General features: G+C 57.4%; 1 protein-coding gene across 6 annotated transcripts in view; it reads left to right on the top strand.

Annotated features, from left to right (window-relative positions):
- The window catches only part of plekhg7 (pleckstrin homology domain containing, family G (with RhoGef domain) member 7), a 133,182-nt gene that overhangs the window by 100,316 nt on the left and 15,613 nt on the right, over window positions 1-17,253 (top strand). The window lies entirely within an intron of this gene.

Raw genomic sequence — 17,253 nt, forward strand, 5'->3', positions numbered from 1 at the left:
TAATGCTCACTCGGGTACAGTTACCCTGGGAACCCAAGAAGGCTGGAACTCATAATCAGGAGAGAGGTTGTTGGTGCTGCTTAACGCTAGGCTTCATGCACATCACTACACCTGGTCTGACACTTGCAGACCATCAGCACTTCACCACAGCAGCTCAGTCGCTCAGACAGCTCCACCGCGCGACTCGGAGCAGGAACATGAGCTGTAATGTCACCGAAGACAACACCCCCGACAGCAATACTTCATCCACCACAGCTCCACACAGTGCACGCAGCGATCAGTCTGGAAGGAGGTGAAACCCCTTAACACTGACTTTCCAGGTAAAGAACAAGCTCTCTCCCCCTGTCTCAGTCACTCTCACTCCCCAGGTAAAAGACCAGCTCTCTCCCCCTGTCTCAGTCACACTCGCTCCCAGGGTAAAGGACCAGCTCTCTCCCTCTGTCTCAGTCACACTGACTCCCCAGGTAAAGAGCCAGCTCTCTCCCCCTGTCTCAGTGACACTCGCTCCCAGGGTAAAGAACCAGCTCTCTCCCCCTGTCTCAGTCACTCTCACTCCCCAGGTAAAGGACCAGCTCTCTCCCCCTGTCTCAGTCACACTTACTCCCCAGGTAATGAGCCAGCTCTCACCCCCTGTGTCAGTCACACTTGCTCCCCAGGTAAAGGACCAGCACTCTCCCCCTGTCTCAGTCACACTTACTCCCCAGGTAAACGAGCAGCTCTCTCGCCCTGTCTCAGTCACACTCGCTCCCCAGGTAAAGGACCAGCTCTCTACCCCTGTCTCAGTCACACTCGCTCCCCAGGTAAAGGACCAGCTCTCTCCCCCTGTCTCAGTCACACTGACCCCCAAGGTAAAGGACTAGCTCTCTCCCCCTGTCTCAGTCACTCTGACTACCCAGGTAAAGGGCGAGCTCTCTCCCCCTGTCTCAGTCACACTCGCTCCCCAGGTAAAGGATCAGCTCTCTCCCCCTGTCTCATTCACACTTACTCCCCAGTTAAAGGACCAGCTCTCTCCCCCTGTCTCCGTCACTCTGACTCCCCAGGTAAATGGCCAGCTCTCTCCCCCTGTCTCAGTCACACTGACTCCCCAGGTAAAGGACCAGCTCTCTCCCCCTGTCTCAGTGACACTTACTCCCCAGGATAGGGACCAGCTCTCTCCCTGTGTCTCAGTCACACGCGCACCCCAGGTAAAGGACCAGCTCTCTCCCCTTGTCTCAGTCAGACTCGCTCCCCAGGTAAAGGGCCAGCTCTCTCCCCCTGTCTCAGTGATATTCGGTCCCCAGGTGAGGGACCAGCTCTCTCTCTGTGTCTCAGTCACACTCGCTACCCAGTTAAAGGACCAGCTCTCTCCCCCTGTCTCAGTCACACTTACTCTCCAGGTAAAGGACCAGCTCTCTCCCCCTGTCTCAGTCACACTTACTCCCCAGGTAAAGAGCCAGCTCTCTCCCCCTGTCTCAGTCACACTTACTCCCCAGGTAAAGGACCAGGTCTCTCTCCCCCTGTCTCAGTCACTCTGACTCCTCAGGTAAAGGACCAGCACTCTCCCCCTGTCTCAGTCACACTCGCTCCCCAGGTTAGGGACCAGCTCTCTCCCTGTGTCTCAGTCACAATCGCTCCCCAGGTAAAGGGCCAGTTCTCTCCCCCTGTCTCAGTCACACCCGTTCCCCAGGTAAAGGTCCAGCTCTCTCCCCCTGTCTCAGTCAAACTCGCTCCCCAGATAAAGCGCCAGACCTCTCCCCCTGTCTCAGTCACATTTACTCCCCAGGTAAAGAGCCAGCTCTCTCCCCCTGACTCAGTCACACTCACTCCCCAGGTAAAGGACCAGCTCTCTCCCCCTGTCTCAGTCACACTTACTCCCCAGGTAAAGGACCAGCTCTCTCCCCCTGTCTCAGTCACACTCGCTCCCCAGGTAAAGGACCAGCTCTCTCCCCCTGTCTCAGTCACTCTGACTCCCCAGGTAAAGGACCAGCTCTCTCCCCCTGTCTCAGTCACACTCGCACCACAGGGAAAGGGCCAGAACTCTCCCCCTGTCTCAGTGACACTTACTCCCCAGGTAAAGAACCAGCTCTCTCCCCCTGTCTCAGTCACACTTACTCCCCAGGTAAAGGGCGAGCTCTCTCCCCCTGTCTCAGTCACTCTGACTCCCCAGGTAAAGGACCAGCTCTCTCCCTCTGTCTCAGTCACACTCGCACCCCAGGTAAAGGACCAGCTCTCTCCCCCTTTCTCAGTCAATCTGACTCCCCAGGTAAAGGGCCAGCTCTTTCCCCTGTCTCAGTCACACTTACTCCTCAGGTAAAAGACTAGCTCTCTCCCCATGTCTCAGTCACTCTGACTCCCCAGGTAAACAGCCAGACCTCTCCCCCTGTCTCAGTCACACTGACTCCCCAGGTAAAGGACCAGCTCTCTCCCCCTGTCTCAGTCACATTTATTCCACAGGTAAAGGACCAGCTCTCTCCCCCTGTCTCAGTCACACTTATTCCCCAGGTAAAAGACCAGCTCTCTCCCCCTGTCTCAGTCACACTCGCTCCCAGGGTAAAGGACCAGCTCTCTCCCTCTGTCTCAGTCACACTGACTCCCCAGGTAAAGAGCCAGCTCTCTCCCCCTGTCTCAGTGACACTCGCTCCCAGGGTAAAGGACCAGCTCTCTCCCCCTGTCTCAGTCACACTTACTCCCCAGGTAAACGACCAGCTCTCTCCCCCTGTCTCAGTCACACTCGCTCCAGGTAAAGGACCAGCTCTCTACCCCTGTCTCAGTCACACTCGCTCCCCAGGTAAAGGACCAGCTCTCTCCCCCTGTCTCAGTCACACTGACCCCCAAGGTAAAGGACTAGCTCTCTCCCCCTGTCTCAGTCACTCTGACTACCCAGGTAAAGGGCGAGCTCTCTCCCCCTGTCTCAGTCACACTCACTCCCCAGGTAAAGGATCAGCTCTCTCCCCCTGTCTCATTCACACTTACTCCCCAGTTAAAGGACCAGCTCTCTCCCCCTGTCTCCGTCACTCTGACTCCTCAGGTAAATGGCCAGCTCTCTCCCCCTGTCTCAGTCACACTGACTCCCCAGGTAAAGGACCAGCTCTCTCCCCCTGTCTCAGTGACACTTACTCCCCAGGATAGGGACCAGCTCTCTCCCTGTGTCTCAGTCACACGCGCACCCCAGGTAAAGGACCAGCTCTCTCCCCTTGTCTCAGTCAGACTCGCTCCCCAGGTAAAGGGCCAGCTCTCTCCCCCTGTCTCAGTCACACTCGCTCCCCAGGAAAATGTCCAGCTCTCTCCCCCTGTCTCAGTCACACTTACTCCCCAGGTAAAGGATCAGCTCCCTCCCCCTGTCTCAGTCACACTCGCTCTCCAGGAAAAGGACCAGCTCTCTCCCCCTGTCTCAGTCACTCTGACTCCCCAGGTAAAGGACCAGCTCTCTCCCCCTGTCTCCGTCACTCTGACTCCCCAGGTAAAGGGCCAGCTCTCTCCCCCTGTCTCAGTCACACTTACTCCCCAGGTAAAGGGCCAGCTCTCTTCCTATGTCTCAGTGATATTCGGTCCCCAGGTGAGGGACCAGCTCTCTCTCTGTGTCTCAGTCACACTCGCTACCCAGTTAAAGGACCAGCTCTCTCCCCCTGTCCAGTCACACTTACTCTCCAGGTAAAGGACCAGCTCTCTCCCCCTGTCCAGTCACACTTACTCTCCAGGTAAAGGACCAGCTCTCTCCCCCTGTCTCAGTCACACTTACTCCCCAGGTAAAGGACCAGGTCTCTCTCCCCCTGTCTCAGTCACTCTGACTCCTCAGGTAAAGGACCAGCACTCTCCCCCTGTCTCAGTCACACTCGCTCCCCAGGTTAGGGACCAGCTCTCTCCCTGTGTCTCAGTCACAATCGCTCCCCAGGTAAAGGTTCAGCTCTCTCCCCCTGTCTCAGTCACACTCGCTCCCCAGATAAAGTGCCAGACCTCTCTCCCTGTCTCAGTCACACTTACTCCCCAGGTAAAGGACCAGCTCTCTCCCCCTGTCTCAGTCACACTTTCTCCCCAGGTAAAGGACCAGCTCTCTCCCCCTGTCTCAGTCACACTCGCTCCCCAGGTAAAGGACCAGCTCCCTCCCCCTGTCTCAGTCACTCTGACTCCCCAGGTAAAGGACCAGCTCTCTCCCCCTGTCTCAGTCACACTCGCACCACAGGGAAAGGGCCAGCTCTCTCCCCCTGTCTCAGTCACACTTACTCCCCAGGTACAGGGCCAGCTCTCTCCCCCTGTCTCAGTCACACTTACTCCCCAGGTAAAGGGCCAGCTCTCTCCCCCTGTCTCAGTCACACTCGCTCCCCAGGTAAAGGGCCAGACATCTCCCCCTGTCTCAGTCACACTCGCTCCCCAGGTAAAGGGCCAGCTCTCTCCCCCTGTCTCAGTGACACTTACTCCCCAGGTAAAGAACCAGCTCTCTCCCCCTGTCTCAGTCACACTTACTCCCCAGGTAAAGGGCGAGCTCTCTCCCCCTGTCTCAGTCACTCTGACTCCCCAGGTCAAGGACCAGCTCTCTCCCTCTGTCTCAGTCACACTCGCACCCCAGGTAAAGGACCAGCTCTCTCCCCCTTTCTCAGTCAATCTGACTCCCCAGGTAAAGGGCCAGCTCTTTCCCCTGTCTCAGTCACACTTACTCCTCAGGTAAAAGACTAGCTCTCTCCCCATGTCTCAGTCACTCTGACTCCCCAGGTAAACAGCCAGACCTCTCCCCCTGTCTCAGTCACACTGACTCCCCAGGTAAAGGACCAGCTCTCTCCCCCTGTCTCAGTCACATTTATTCCCCAGGTAAAGAACCAGCTCTCTCCCCCTGTCTCAGTCACACTTATTCCCCAGGTAAAGGACCAGCTCTCTCCCCCTGTCTCAGTCACACTTACTCCCCAGGTAAAGGACCAGCTCTCTCCCCCTGTCTCAGTCACACTTAGTCCCCAGGTAAAGGACCAGCTCTCTCCCCCTGTCTCAGTCACTCTGACTCCCCAGGTAAAGGACCAGCTCTCTCCCCCTGTCTCAGTCACACTTACTCCCCAGGTAAAGGACGAGCACTCTCCCCCTGTCTCAGTCACTCTGACTCCCCAGGTAAAGGGCCAGCTCTCTCCCCCTGTCTCAGTCACACTTACTCCCCAGGTAAAGGGCCAGCTCTCTCCACAAGTCTCAGTCACACTCGCGCCCCAGGAAAAGGACCTGCTCTCTCCCCCTGTCTCAGTCACACTGACTCCCCAGGTAAAAGAGCAGCTCTCTCCCCCTGTCTCAGTCACACTGACTCCCCAGGTAAAGGGCCAGCTCTCTCCCCCTGTCTCAGTGACACTCGCTCCAAAGGTAAAGGACCAGATCTCTCCCCCTGTCTCAGTCACACTTATTCCCCAGGTAAAGGATCAGCTCTCTAACCCTGTCTCAGTCACACTTACTCCCCAGGTAAAGGACCAGCTCACTCCCTGTCTCAGTCACTCTGACTCCCCAGGTAAAGGGCATGCTCTCTCCCCTGTCTCAGTCACACATGCTCCTCAGGTAAAGGGCCAGCTCTGTCCCCCTGTCTCAGTCAGACTGGCTCCCCAGGTAAAGGGCCAGCTCTCTCCCCCTGTCTCAGTCACACTCGCTCCCCAGGTAAAGGGCCAGACCTCTCCTCCTGTCTCAGTCACACTCGCTCCCCAGGTAAAGGACCAGCTCTCTCCCCCTGTCTCAGTCACACTCGCTCCCTAGGTAAAGCACCAGCTCTCTCCCCCTGTCTCAGTGACACTTACTCCCCAGGTAAAGAACCAGCTCACTCCCCCTGTCTCAGTCACACTTACTCCCCAGGTAAAGGGCGAGCTCTCTCCCCCTGTCTCAGTCACTCTGACTCCCCAGGTAAAGGACCAGCTCTCTCCCCCTGTCTCAGTCACACTCGCACCCCAGGTAAAGGACCAGCTCTCTCCCCCTGTCTCAGCCACATTTATTCCCCAGGTAAAGGACCAGCTCTCTCCCCCTGTCTCAGTCACACTTATTCCCCAGGTAAAGGACCAGCTCTCTCCCCCTGTCTCAGTCACACTTACTCCCCAGGTAAAGGACCAGCTCTCTCCCCCTGTCTCAGTCACACTTAGTCCCGAGGTAAAGGACCAGCTCTCTCCCCCTGTCTCAGTCACTCTGACTCCCCAGGTAAAGGGCCAGCTCTCTCCCCCTGTCTCAGTCACACTTACTCCCCAGGTAAAGGACGAGCACTCTCCCCCTGTCTCAGTCACTCTGACTCCCCAGGTAAAGGGCCAGCTCTCTCCCCCTGTCTCAGTCACACTCGCTCCCCAGGTAAAGGTCCAGCTCTCTCCCCCTGTCTCAGTCACACTTACTCCCCAGGTAAAGAGCTAGCTCTCTCCCCCTGTCTCAGTCACACTCGCTCCCCAGGATAGGGACCAGCTCTCTCCCTATGTCTCAGTCACACTCACTCCCCAGGTAAAGGACCAGCTCTCTCCCCCTGTCTCAGTCACACTTACTCCCCAGGTAAAGGGCCAGCTCTCTCCACAAGTCTCAGTCACACTCGCGCCCCAGGAAAAGGACCTGCTCTCTCCCCCTGTCTCAGTCACACTGACTCCCCAGGTAAAAGAGCAGCTCTCTCCCCCTGTCTCAGTCACACTTACTCCCCAGGTAAAGGGCCAGCTCTCTCCCCCTGTCTCAGTGACACTCGCTCCCAAGGTAAAGGACCAGCTCTCTCCCCCTTTCTCAGTCACACTTATTCCCCAGGTAAAGGATCAGCTCTCTAACCCTGTCTCAGTCACACTTACTCCCCAGGTAAAGGGCATGCTCTCTCCCCTGTCTCAGTCACACATGCTCCTCAGGTAAAGGGCCAGCTCTCTCCCCCTGTCTCAGTCAGACTGGCTCCCCAGGTAAAGGGCCAGCTCTCTCCCCCTGTCTCAGTCAGACTGGCTCCCCAGGTAAAGGGCCAGACCTCTCCTCCTGTCTCAGTCACACTCGCTCCCCAGGTAAAGGACCAGCTCTCTCCCCCTGTCTCAGTCACACTTACTCCCTAGGTAAAGCACCAGCTCTCTCCCCCTGTCTCAGTGACACTTACTCCCCAGGTAAAGAACCAGCTCACTCCCCCTGTCTCAGTCACACTTACTCCCCAGGTAAAGGGCGAGCTCTCTCCCCCTGTCTCAGTCACTCTGACTCCCCAGGTAAAGGACCAGCTCTCTCCCCCTGTCTCAGTCACACTCGCACCCCAGGTAAAGGACCAGCTCTCTCCCCCTGTCTCAGTCACACTTATTCCCCAGGTAAAGGACCAGCTCTCTCCCCCTGTCTGAGTCACACTTACTCCCCAGGTAAAGGACCAGCTCTCTCCCCCTGTCTCAGTCACACTTAGTCCCCTGGTAAAGGACCAGCTCTCCCCCCCTGTCTCAGTCACTCTGACACCCCAGGTAAAGGGCCAGCTCTCTCCCCCTGTCTCAGTCACTCTCACTCCCCAGGTAAAGGACGAGCTCTCTCCCCCTGTCTCAGTGACACTTACTCTCCGGGTAAAGAGCTAGCTCTCTCCCCCTGTCTCAGTCACACTCGCTCCCCAGGATAGGGACCAGCTCTCGCCCCTGTCTCAGTCACACTCACTCCCCAGGTAAAGGACCAGCTCTCTCCCCCTGTCTCAGTGACACTTACTCCCCCAGGTAAAGGGCCAGCTCTCTCCCCAAGTCTCAGTCACACTCACTCCCCATGTAAAAGAGGAGCTCTCTCCCCCTGTCTCAGTCACACTTACTCCCCAGGTAAAGGGCCAGCTCTCTCCCCCTGTCTCAGTGACACTCGCTCCCCAGGTAAAGGGCGAGCTCTCTCCCCCTGTCTCAGTCACTCTGACTCCCCAGGTAAAGGACCAGCTCTCTCCCCCTGTCTCAGTCACACTCGCACCCCAGGTAAAGGACCAGCTCTCTCCCCCTGTCTCAGTCACACTTATTCCCCAGGTAAAGGACCAGCTCTCTCCCCCTGTCTGAGTCACACTTACTCCCCAGGTAAAGGACCAGCTCTCTCCCCCTGTCTCAGTCACACTTAGTCCCCTGGTAAAGGACCAGCTCTCCCCCCCTGTCTCAGTCACTCTGACACCCCAGGTAAAGGGCCAGCTCTCTCCCCCTGTCTCAGTCACTCTCACTCCCCAGGTAAAGGACGAGCTCTCTCCCCCTGTCTCAGTGACACTTACTCTCCGGGTAAAGAGCTAGCTCTCTCCCCCTGTCTCAGTCACACTCGCTCCCCAGGATAGGGACCAGCTCTCGCCCCTGTCTCAGTCACACTCACTCCCCAGGTAAAGGACCAGCTCTCTCCCCCTGTCTCAGTGACACTTACTCCCCCAGGTAAAGGGCCAGCTCTCTCCCCAAGTCTCAGTCACACTCACTCCCCATGTAAAAGAGGAGCTCTCTCCCCCTGTCTCAGTCACACTTACTCCCCAGGTAAAGGGCCAGCTCTCTCCCCCTGTCTCAGTGACACTCGCTCCCCAGGTAAAGGACCAGCTCTCTCCCCCTGTCTCAGTCACACACGCTCCCAAGGTAAAGGACCAGCTCTCTCCCCCTGTCTCAGTCACACTTATTCCCCAGGTAAAGAGCCAGCTCTCTCCCCCTGTCTCAGTCACTCTGACTCCCCAGGTAAAGGGCCAGCTCTCTCCCCTGTCTCAGTCACACACGCTCCCCAGGTAAAGGGCCAGCTCTCTCCCCCTGTCTCAGTCAGACTCGCTCCCCAGGTAATGGGCCAGCTCTCTCCCCCTGTCTCAGTTACACTCACTCCCCAGGTAAAGGGCCAGACTTCTCCTCCTGTCTCAGTCACACTTACTCCCCAGGTAAAGAGCCAGCTCTCCCCCTCTGTCTCAGTCACACTCGCTCCCAGGTTAGGGACCAGCTCTCTCCCCCTGTCTCAGTCACTCTGACTCCCCAGGTAAAGGGCCAGCTCTCTCCCCCTGTCTCAGTCACACTTACTCCCCAGGTAAAGGACCAGCTCTCTCCCCCTGTCTCAGTTACACTGACTCCCCAGGTAAAGGACCAGCTCTCTCCCCCTGTCTCACTCACACTCGCTCCCCAGGTACAGGACCAGCTCTCTCCCCCTGTCTCAGTCATACTCGCTCCCCAGGTAAAGGGCCAGCTCTCTCCCCCTGTCTCAGTCACTCTGACTCCACAGGTAAACGACCAGCACTCTCCCCCTGTCTCAGTCACACTCGCTCCCCAGGTAAAGGGCCAGCTCTCGCCCCCTGTCTCAGTCACACTGACTCCCCATGTAAAGGACCAGCTCTCTACCCCTGTCTCAGTCACACTCGCTCCCCAGGTAAAGGACCAGCTCTCTCCCCCTGTCTCAGTCACACTGACCCCCAAGGTAAAGGACTAGCTCTCTCCCCCTGTCTCAGTCACTCTGACTACCCAGGTAAAGGGTGAGCTCTCTCCCCCTGTCTCAGTCACACTCGCTCCCCAGGTACAGGACCAGACTCTCCCCCTGTCTCAGTCACACTCGCTCCCCACGTAAAGGACCAGCTCTCTCCCCCTGTCTCAGTTACACTGACTCCCCAGGTAAAGGACCAGCTCTCTCCCCCTGTCTCACTCACACTTGCTCCCCAGGTACAGGACCAGCTCTCTCCCCCTGTCTCAGTCATACTCGCTCCCCAGGTAAAGGGCCAGCTCTCTCCCCCTGTCTCAGTCACTCTGACTCCACAGGTAAACGACCAGCACTCTCCCCCTGTCTCAGTCACACTCGCTCCCCAGGTAAAGGGCCAGCTCTCGCCCCCTGTCTCAGTCACACTGACTCCCCATGTAAAGGACCAGCTCTCTACCCCTGTCTCAGTCACACTCGCTCCCCAGGTAAAGGACCAGCTCTCTCCCCCTGTCTCAGTCACACTGACCCCCAAGGTAAAGGACTAGCTCTCTCCCCCTGTCTCAGTCACTCTGACTACCCAGGTAAAGGGTGAGCTCTCTCCCCCTGTCTCAGTCACACTCGCTCCCCAGGTAAAGGATCAGCTCTCTCCCCCTGTCTCATTCACACTTACTCCCCTGTTAAAGGACCAGCTCTCTCCCTGTCTCAGTCACTCTGACTCCCCAGGTCAAGGTTCAGCTCTCTCCCCCTGTCTCAGTCACTCTGGCTCCCCAGGTAAAGGACCAGCTCTCTTCCCCTGTCTCAGTCACACTCGCTCCCCAGGTAAAGGACCAGCTCTCTCTCCCTGTCTCAGTCACTCTAACTCCCCAGTTAAAGGACCAGCTCTCTGCCCCTGTCTCAGTCACACTCTCTCCCCAGGTAAAGGACCAGCTCTCTCCCCCTGTCTCAGTCAATCTGACTCCCTAGGTAAAGGACCAGCTCTCTCCCCCTGTCTCAGTCAATCTGACTCCCTAGGTAAAGGACCAGCTCTCTCCCCCTGTCTCAGTCACACTCGCTCCCCAGGTAAAGGACCAGCTCTCTCCCCCTGTCTCAGTCACACTCACTCCCCAGATAAAGGACCAGCTCTCTCCCCCTGTCTCAGTCACACTTACTCCCCAGGTAAAGAGCTAGCTCTCTCCCCCTGTCTCAGTCACACTCGCTCCCCAGGATAGGGACCAGCTCTCTCCCTGTGTCTCAGTCACACTCACTCCCCAGGTAAAGGACCAGCTCTCTCCCCCTGTCTCAGTGACACTTACTCCCCAGGTAAAGGGCCAGCTCTCTCCCCAAATCTCAGTCACACTCGCGCCCCAGGAAAAGGACCTGCTCTCTCCCCCTGCCTCAGTCACACTGACTCCCCAGGTAAAAGAGCAGCTCTCTCCCCCTGTCTCAGTCACACTTACTCCCCAGGTAAAGGGCCAGCTCTCTCCCCCTGTCTCAGTGACACTCGCTCCCCAGGTAAAGGACCAGCTCTCTCCCCCTGTCTCAGTCACACTCACACCCCAGGTAAAGGGCCAGCTCTTTCCCCTGTCTCAGTCACACTTACTCCCCAGGTAAAGGGCGAGCTCTCTCCCCCTGTCTCAGTCACTCTGACTCCCCAGGTAAAGGACCAGCTCTCTCCCCCTGTCTCAGTCACACTCGCACCCCAGGTAAAGGACCAGCTCTCTCCCCATGTCTCAGTCACACTCGCTCCCCAGGTAAAGGGCCAGCTCTTTCCCCTGTCTCAGTCACACTTATTCCCCAGGTAAAGAATCAGCTCTTTCCCCCTGTCTCACTCACATTTATTCCCCAGGTAAAGGACCAACTCTCTCCCACTGTCTCAATCACACTTACTCCACAGGTAAATGACCAGCTCTCTCCCCCTGTCTCAGTCATACTTAGTCCCCAGGTAAAGGACCAGCTCTCCCCCCCTGTCTCAGTCACTCTGACTCCCCAGGTAAAGGGCCAGCTCTCTCCCCCTGTCTCAGTCACACTCACTCCCCAGGTAAAGGACGAGCTCTCTCCCCCTGTCTCAGTGACACTTACTCTCCAGGTAAAGAGCTAGCTCTCTCCCCCTGTCTCAGTCACACTCGCTCCCCAGGATAGGGACCAGCTCTCTCCCCTGTCTCAGTCACACTCACTCCCCAGGTAAAGGACCAGCTCTCTCCCCCTGTCTCAGTGACACTTACTCCCCAGGTAAAGGGCCAGCTCTCTCCCCAAGTCTCAGTCACACTCACTCCCCATGTAAAAGAGGAGCTCTCTCCCCCTGTCTCAGTCACACTTACTCCCCAGGTAAAGGATCAGCTCTCTCCCCCTGTCTCAGTCACACTCGCTCCCAAGGTAAAGGACCAGCTCTCTTCCGCTGTCTCAGTCACACTTATTCCCCAGGTAAAGGATCAGCTCACTCCCCCTGTCTCAGTCACTCTGACTCCCCAGGTAAAGGGCCAGCTCTCTCCCCTGTCTCAGTCACACACGCTCCCCAGGTAAAGGGCCAGCTCTCTCCCCCTGTCTCAGTCAGACTCGCTCCCCAGGTAAAGGGCCAGCTCTCTCCCACTGTCTCAGTCACACTCGCTCCCCAAGTAAAGGGCCAGACTTCTCCTCCTGTCTCAGTCACACTTACTCCCCAGGTAAAGAGCCAGCTCTCCCCCTCTGTCTCAGTCACACTCGCTCCCAGGTTAGGGACCAGCTCTCCCCCCCTGTCTCAGTCACTCTGACCCCCCAGGTAAAGGGCCAGCTCTCTCCCCCTGTCTCAGTCACACTTACTCCGCAGGTAAAGGACCAGCTCTCTCCCCCTGTCTCAGTCACACTCGCTCCCCAGGTACAGGACCAGCTGCCTCCCCCTGTCTCAGTCACACTCGCTCCCCAGGTAAAGGGCCAGCTCTCTCCCCCTGTCTCAGTCACTCTGACTCCACAGGTAAAGGACCAGCACTCTCCCCCTGTCTCAGTCACACTCGCTCCCCAGGTAAAGGGCCAGCTCTCGCCCCCTGTCTCAGTCACACTGACTCCCCATGTAAAGGACCAGCTCTCTACCCCTGTCTCAGTCACACTCGCTCCCCAGGTAAAGGACCAGCTCTCTCCCCCTGTCTCAGTCACACTGACCCCCAAGGTAAAGGACTAGCTCTCTCCCCCTGTCTCAGTCACTCTGACTACCCAGGTAAAGGGTGAGCTCTCTCCCCCTGTCTCAGTCACACTCGCTCCCCAGGTAAAGGATCAGCTCTCTCCCCCTGTCTCATTCACACTTACTCCCCAGTTAAAGGACCAGCTCTCTCCCCCTGTCTCAGTCACTCTGAATCCCCAGGTAAATGGCCAGCTCTCTCCCCCTGTCTCAGTCACACTGACTCCCCAGGTAAAGGACCAGCTCTCTCCCCCTGTCTCAGTGACACTTACTCCCCAGGATGGGGACCAGCTCTCTCCCTGTGTCTCAGTCACACGCGCACCCCAGGTAAAGGACCAGCTCTCTCCCCCTGTCTCATTCACACTTACTCCCCAGTTAAAGGACCAGCTCTCTCCCACTGTCTCAGTCACACTCGCTCCCCAGGTAAAGGATCAGCTCTCTCCCCCTGTCTCATTCACACTTACTCCCCAGTTAAAGGACCAGCTCTCTCCCACTGTCTCAGTGACACTTACTCCCCAGGTAAAGGGCCAGCTCTCTCCCCAAGTCTCAGTCACACTCGCGCCCCAGGAAAAGGACCTGCTCTCTCCCCCTGTCTCAGTCACACTGACTCCCCAGGTAAAAGAGCAGCTCTCTCCCCCTGTCTCAATCACACTGACTCCCCAGGTAAAGGGCCAGCTCTCTCCCCCTGTCTCAGTGACACTCGCTCCCCAGGTAAAGGACCAGCTCTCTCCCCCTGTCTCAGTCACACTCGCTCCCAAGGTAAAGGACCAGCTCTCTCCCCCTGTCTCAGTCACACTTATTCCCCAGGTAAAGGCTCAGCTCTCTAACCCTGTCTCAGTCACACTTACTCCCCAGGTAAAGGACCAGCTCTCTCCCTGTCTCAGTCACTCTGACTCCCCAGGTAAAGGGCCAGCTCTCTCCCCTGTCTCAGTCACACACGCTCCTCAGGTAAAGGGCCAGCTCTCTCCCCCTGTCTCAGTCAGACTGGCTCCCCAGGTAAAGGGCCAGCTCTCTCCCCCTGTCTCAGTCACACTCGCTCCCCAGGTAAAGGGCCAGAACTCTCCTCCTGTCTCAGTCACACTCGCTCCCCAGGTAAAGGACCAGCTCTCTCCCCCTGTCTCAGTCACACTTACTCCCTCGGTAAAGCACCAGCTCTCACCCCCTGTCTCAGTGACACTTACTCCCCAGGTAAAGAACCAGCTCACTCCCCCTGTCTCAGTCACACTTACTCCCCAGGTAAAGGACCAGCTCTCTCCCCCTGTCTCAGTCACACTTGCACCCCAGGTAAAGGACCAGCTCTCTCCCCCTGTCTCAGTCACACTCGCTCCCCAGGTAAAGGGCCAGCTCTTTCCCCTGTCTCAGTCACACTTATTCCCCAGGTAAAGAACCAGCTCACTCCCCCTGTCTCAGTCACACTTACTCCCCAGGTAAAGGACCAGCTCTCTCCCCCTGTCTCAGTCACACTCGCACCCCAGGTAAAGGACCAGCTCTCTCCCCCTGTCTCAGTCACACTCGCTCCCCAGGTAAAGGGCCAGCTCTTTCCCCTGTCTCAGTCACACTGACTCCCCAGGTAAAGAGCCAGCTCTCTCCCCCTGTCTCAGTGACACTCGCTCCCAGGGTAAAGAACCAGCTCTCTCCCCCTGTCTCAGTCACTCTCACTCCCCAGGTAAAGGACCAGCTCTCTCCCCCTGTCTCAGTCACACTTACTCCCCAGGTAATGAGCCAGCTCTCACCCCCTGTCTCAGTCACACTTGCTCCCCAGGTAAAGGACCAGCACTCTCCCCCTGTCTCAGTCACACTTACTCCCCAGGTAAACGAGCAGCTCTCTCGCCCTGTCTCAGTCACACTCGCTCCCCAGGTAAAGGACCAGCTCTCTACCCCTGTCTCAGTCACACTCGCTCCCCAGGTAAAGGACCAGCTCTCTCCCCCTGTCTCAGTCACACTGACCCCCAAGGTAAAGGACTAGCTCTCTCCCCCTGTCTCAGTCACTCTGACTACCCAGGTAAAGGGCGAGCTCTCTCCCCCTGTCTCAGTCACACTTACTCCCCAGGTAAAGGATCAGCTCTCTCCCCCTGTCTCATTCACACTTACTCCCCAGTTAAAGGACCAGCTCTCTCCCCCTGTCTCCGTCACTCTGACTCCCCAGGTAAATGGCCAGCTCTCTCCCCCTGTCTCAGTCACACTGACTCCCCAGGTAAAGGACCAGCTCTCTCCCCCTGTCTCAGTGACACTTACTCCCCAGGATAGGGACCAGCTCTCTCCCTGTGTCTCAGTCACACGCGCACCCCAGGTAAAGGACCAGCTCTCTCCCCTTGTCTCAGTCAGACTCGCTCCCCAGGTAAAGGGCCAGCTCTCTCCCCCTGTCTCAGTGATATTCGGTCCCCAGGTGAGGGACCAGCTCTCTCTCTGTGTCTCAGTCACACTCGCTACCCAGTTAAAGGACCAGCTCTCTCCCCCTGTCTCAGTCACACTTACTCTCCAGGTAAAGGACCAGCTCTCTCCCCCTGTCTCAGTCACACTTACTCCCCAGGTAAAGAGCCAGCTCTCTCCCCCTGTCTCAGTCACACTTACTCCCCAGGTAAAGGACCAGGTCTCTCTCCCCCTGTCTCAGTCACTCTGACTCCTCAGGTAAAGGACCAGCACTCTCCCCCTGTCTCAGTCACACTCGCTCCCCAGGTTAGGGACCAGCTCTCTCCCTGTGTCTCAGTCACAATCGCTCCCCAGGTAAAGGGCCAGTTCTCTCCCCCTGTCTCAGTCACACCCGTTCCCCAGGTAAAGGTCCAGCTCTCTCCCCCTGTCTCAGTCAAACTCGCTCCCCAGATAAAGCGCCAGACCTCTCCCCCTGTCTCAGTCACATTTACTCCCCAGGTAAAGAGCCAGCTCTCTCCCCCTGACTCAGTCACACTCACTCCCCAGGTAAAGGACCAGCTCTCTCCCCCTGTCTCAGTCACACTTACTCCCCAGGTAAAGGACCAGCTCTCTCCCCCTGTCTCAGTCACACTCGCTCCCCAGGTAAAGGACCAGCTCTCTCCCCCTGTCTCAGTCACTCTGACTCCCCAGGTAAAGGACCAGCTCTCTCCCCCTGTCTCAGTCACACTCGCACCACAGGGAAAGGGCCAGAACTCTCCCCCTGTCTCAGTGACACTTACTCCCCAGGTAAAGAACCAGCTCTCTCCCCCTGTCTCAGTCACACTTACTCCCCAGGTAAAGGGCGAGCTCTCTCCCCCTGTCTCAGTCACTCTGACTCCCCAGGTAAAGGACCAGCTCTCTCCCTCTGTCTCAGTCACACTCGCACCCCAGGTAAAGGACCAGCTCTCTCCCCCTTTCTCAGTCAATCTGACTCCCCAGGTAAAGGGCCAGCTCTTTCCCCTGTCTCAGTCACACTTACTCCTCAGGTAAAAGACTAGCTCTCTCCCCATGTCTCAGTCACTCTGACTCCCCTAGTAAACAGCCAGACCTCTCCCCCTGTCTCAGTCACACTGACTCCCCAGGTAAAGGACCAGCTCTCTCCCCCTGTCTCAGTCACATTTATTCCACAGGTAAAGGACCAGCTCTCTCCCCCTGTCTCAGTCACACTTATTCCCCAGGTAAAAGACCAGCTCTCTCCCCCTGTCTCAGTCACACTCGCTCCCAGGGTAAAGGACCAGCTCTCTCCCCCTGTCTCAGTCACACTTATTCCCCAGGTAAAAGACCAGCTCTCTCCCCCTGTCTCAGTCACACTCGCTCCCAGGGTAAAGGACCAGCTCTCTCCCTCTGTCTCAGTCACACTGACTCCCCAGGTAAAGAGCCAGCTCTCTCCCCCTGTCTCAGTGACACTCGCTCCCAGGGTAAAGGACCAGCTCTCTCCCCCTGTCTCAGTCACACTTACTCCCCAGGTAAACGACCAGCTCTCTCCCCCTGTCTCAGTCACACTCGCTCCCCAGGTAAAGGACCAGCTCTCTACCCCTGTCTCAGTCACACTCGCTCCCCAGGTAAAGGACCAGCTCTCTCCCCCTGTCTCAGTCACACTGACCCCCAAGGTAAAGGACTAGCTCTCTCCCCCTGTCTCAGTCACTCTGACTACCCAGGTAAAGGGCGAGCTCTCTCCCCCTGTCTCAGTCACACTCACTCCCCAGGTAAAGGATCAGCTCTCTCCCCCTGTCTCATTCACACTTACTCCCCAGTTAAAGGACCAGCTCTCTCCCCCTGTCTCCGTCACTCTGACTCCTCAGGTAAATGGCCAGCTCTCTCCCCCTGTCTCAGTCACACTGACTCCCCAGGTAAAGGACCAGCTCTCTCCCCCTGTCTCAGTGACACTTACTCCCCAGGATAGGGACCAGCTCTCTCCCTGTGTCTCAGTCACACGCGCACCCCAGGTAAAGGACCAGCTCTCTCCCCTTGTCTCAGTCAGACTCGCTCCCCAGGTAAAGGGCCAGCTCTCTCCCCCTGTCTCAGTCACACTCGCTCCCCAGGAAAATGTCCAGCTCTCTCCCCCTGTCTCAGTCACACTTACTCCCCAGGTAAAGGACCAGCTCCCTCCCCCTGTCTCAGTCACACTCGCTCTCCAGGAAAAGGACCAGCTCTCTCCCCCTGTCTCAGTCACTCTGACTCCCCAGGTAAAGGACCAGCTCTCTCCCCCTGTCTCAGTCACTCTGACTCCCCAGGTAAAGGGCCAGCTCTCTCCCCCTGTCTCAGTCACACTTACTCCCCAGGTAAAGGGCCAGCTCTCTTCCTATGTCTCAGTGATATTCGGTCCCCAGGTGAGGGACCAGCTCTCTCTCTGTGTCTCAGTCACACTCGCTACCCAGTTAAAGGACCAGCTCTCTCCCCCTGTCCAGTCACACTTACTCTCCAGGTAAAGGACC

The sequence above is a fragment of the Chiloscyllium plagiosum genome, unplaced genomic scaffold (genome assembly GCF_037043375.1).
Source record: "Chiloscyllium plagiosum isolate Xiang-an unplaced genomic scaffold, Cpla_swu_hap1 HiC_scaffold_23, whole genome shotgun sequence".
Lineage (NCBI taxonomy): Eukaryota > Metazoa > Chordata > Chondrichthyes > Orectolobiformes > Hemiscylliidae > Chiloscyllium > Chiloscyllium plagiosum.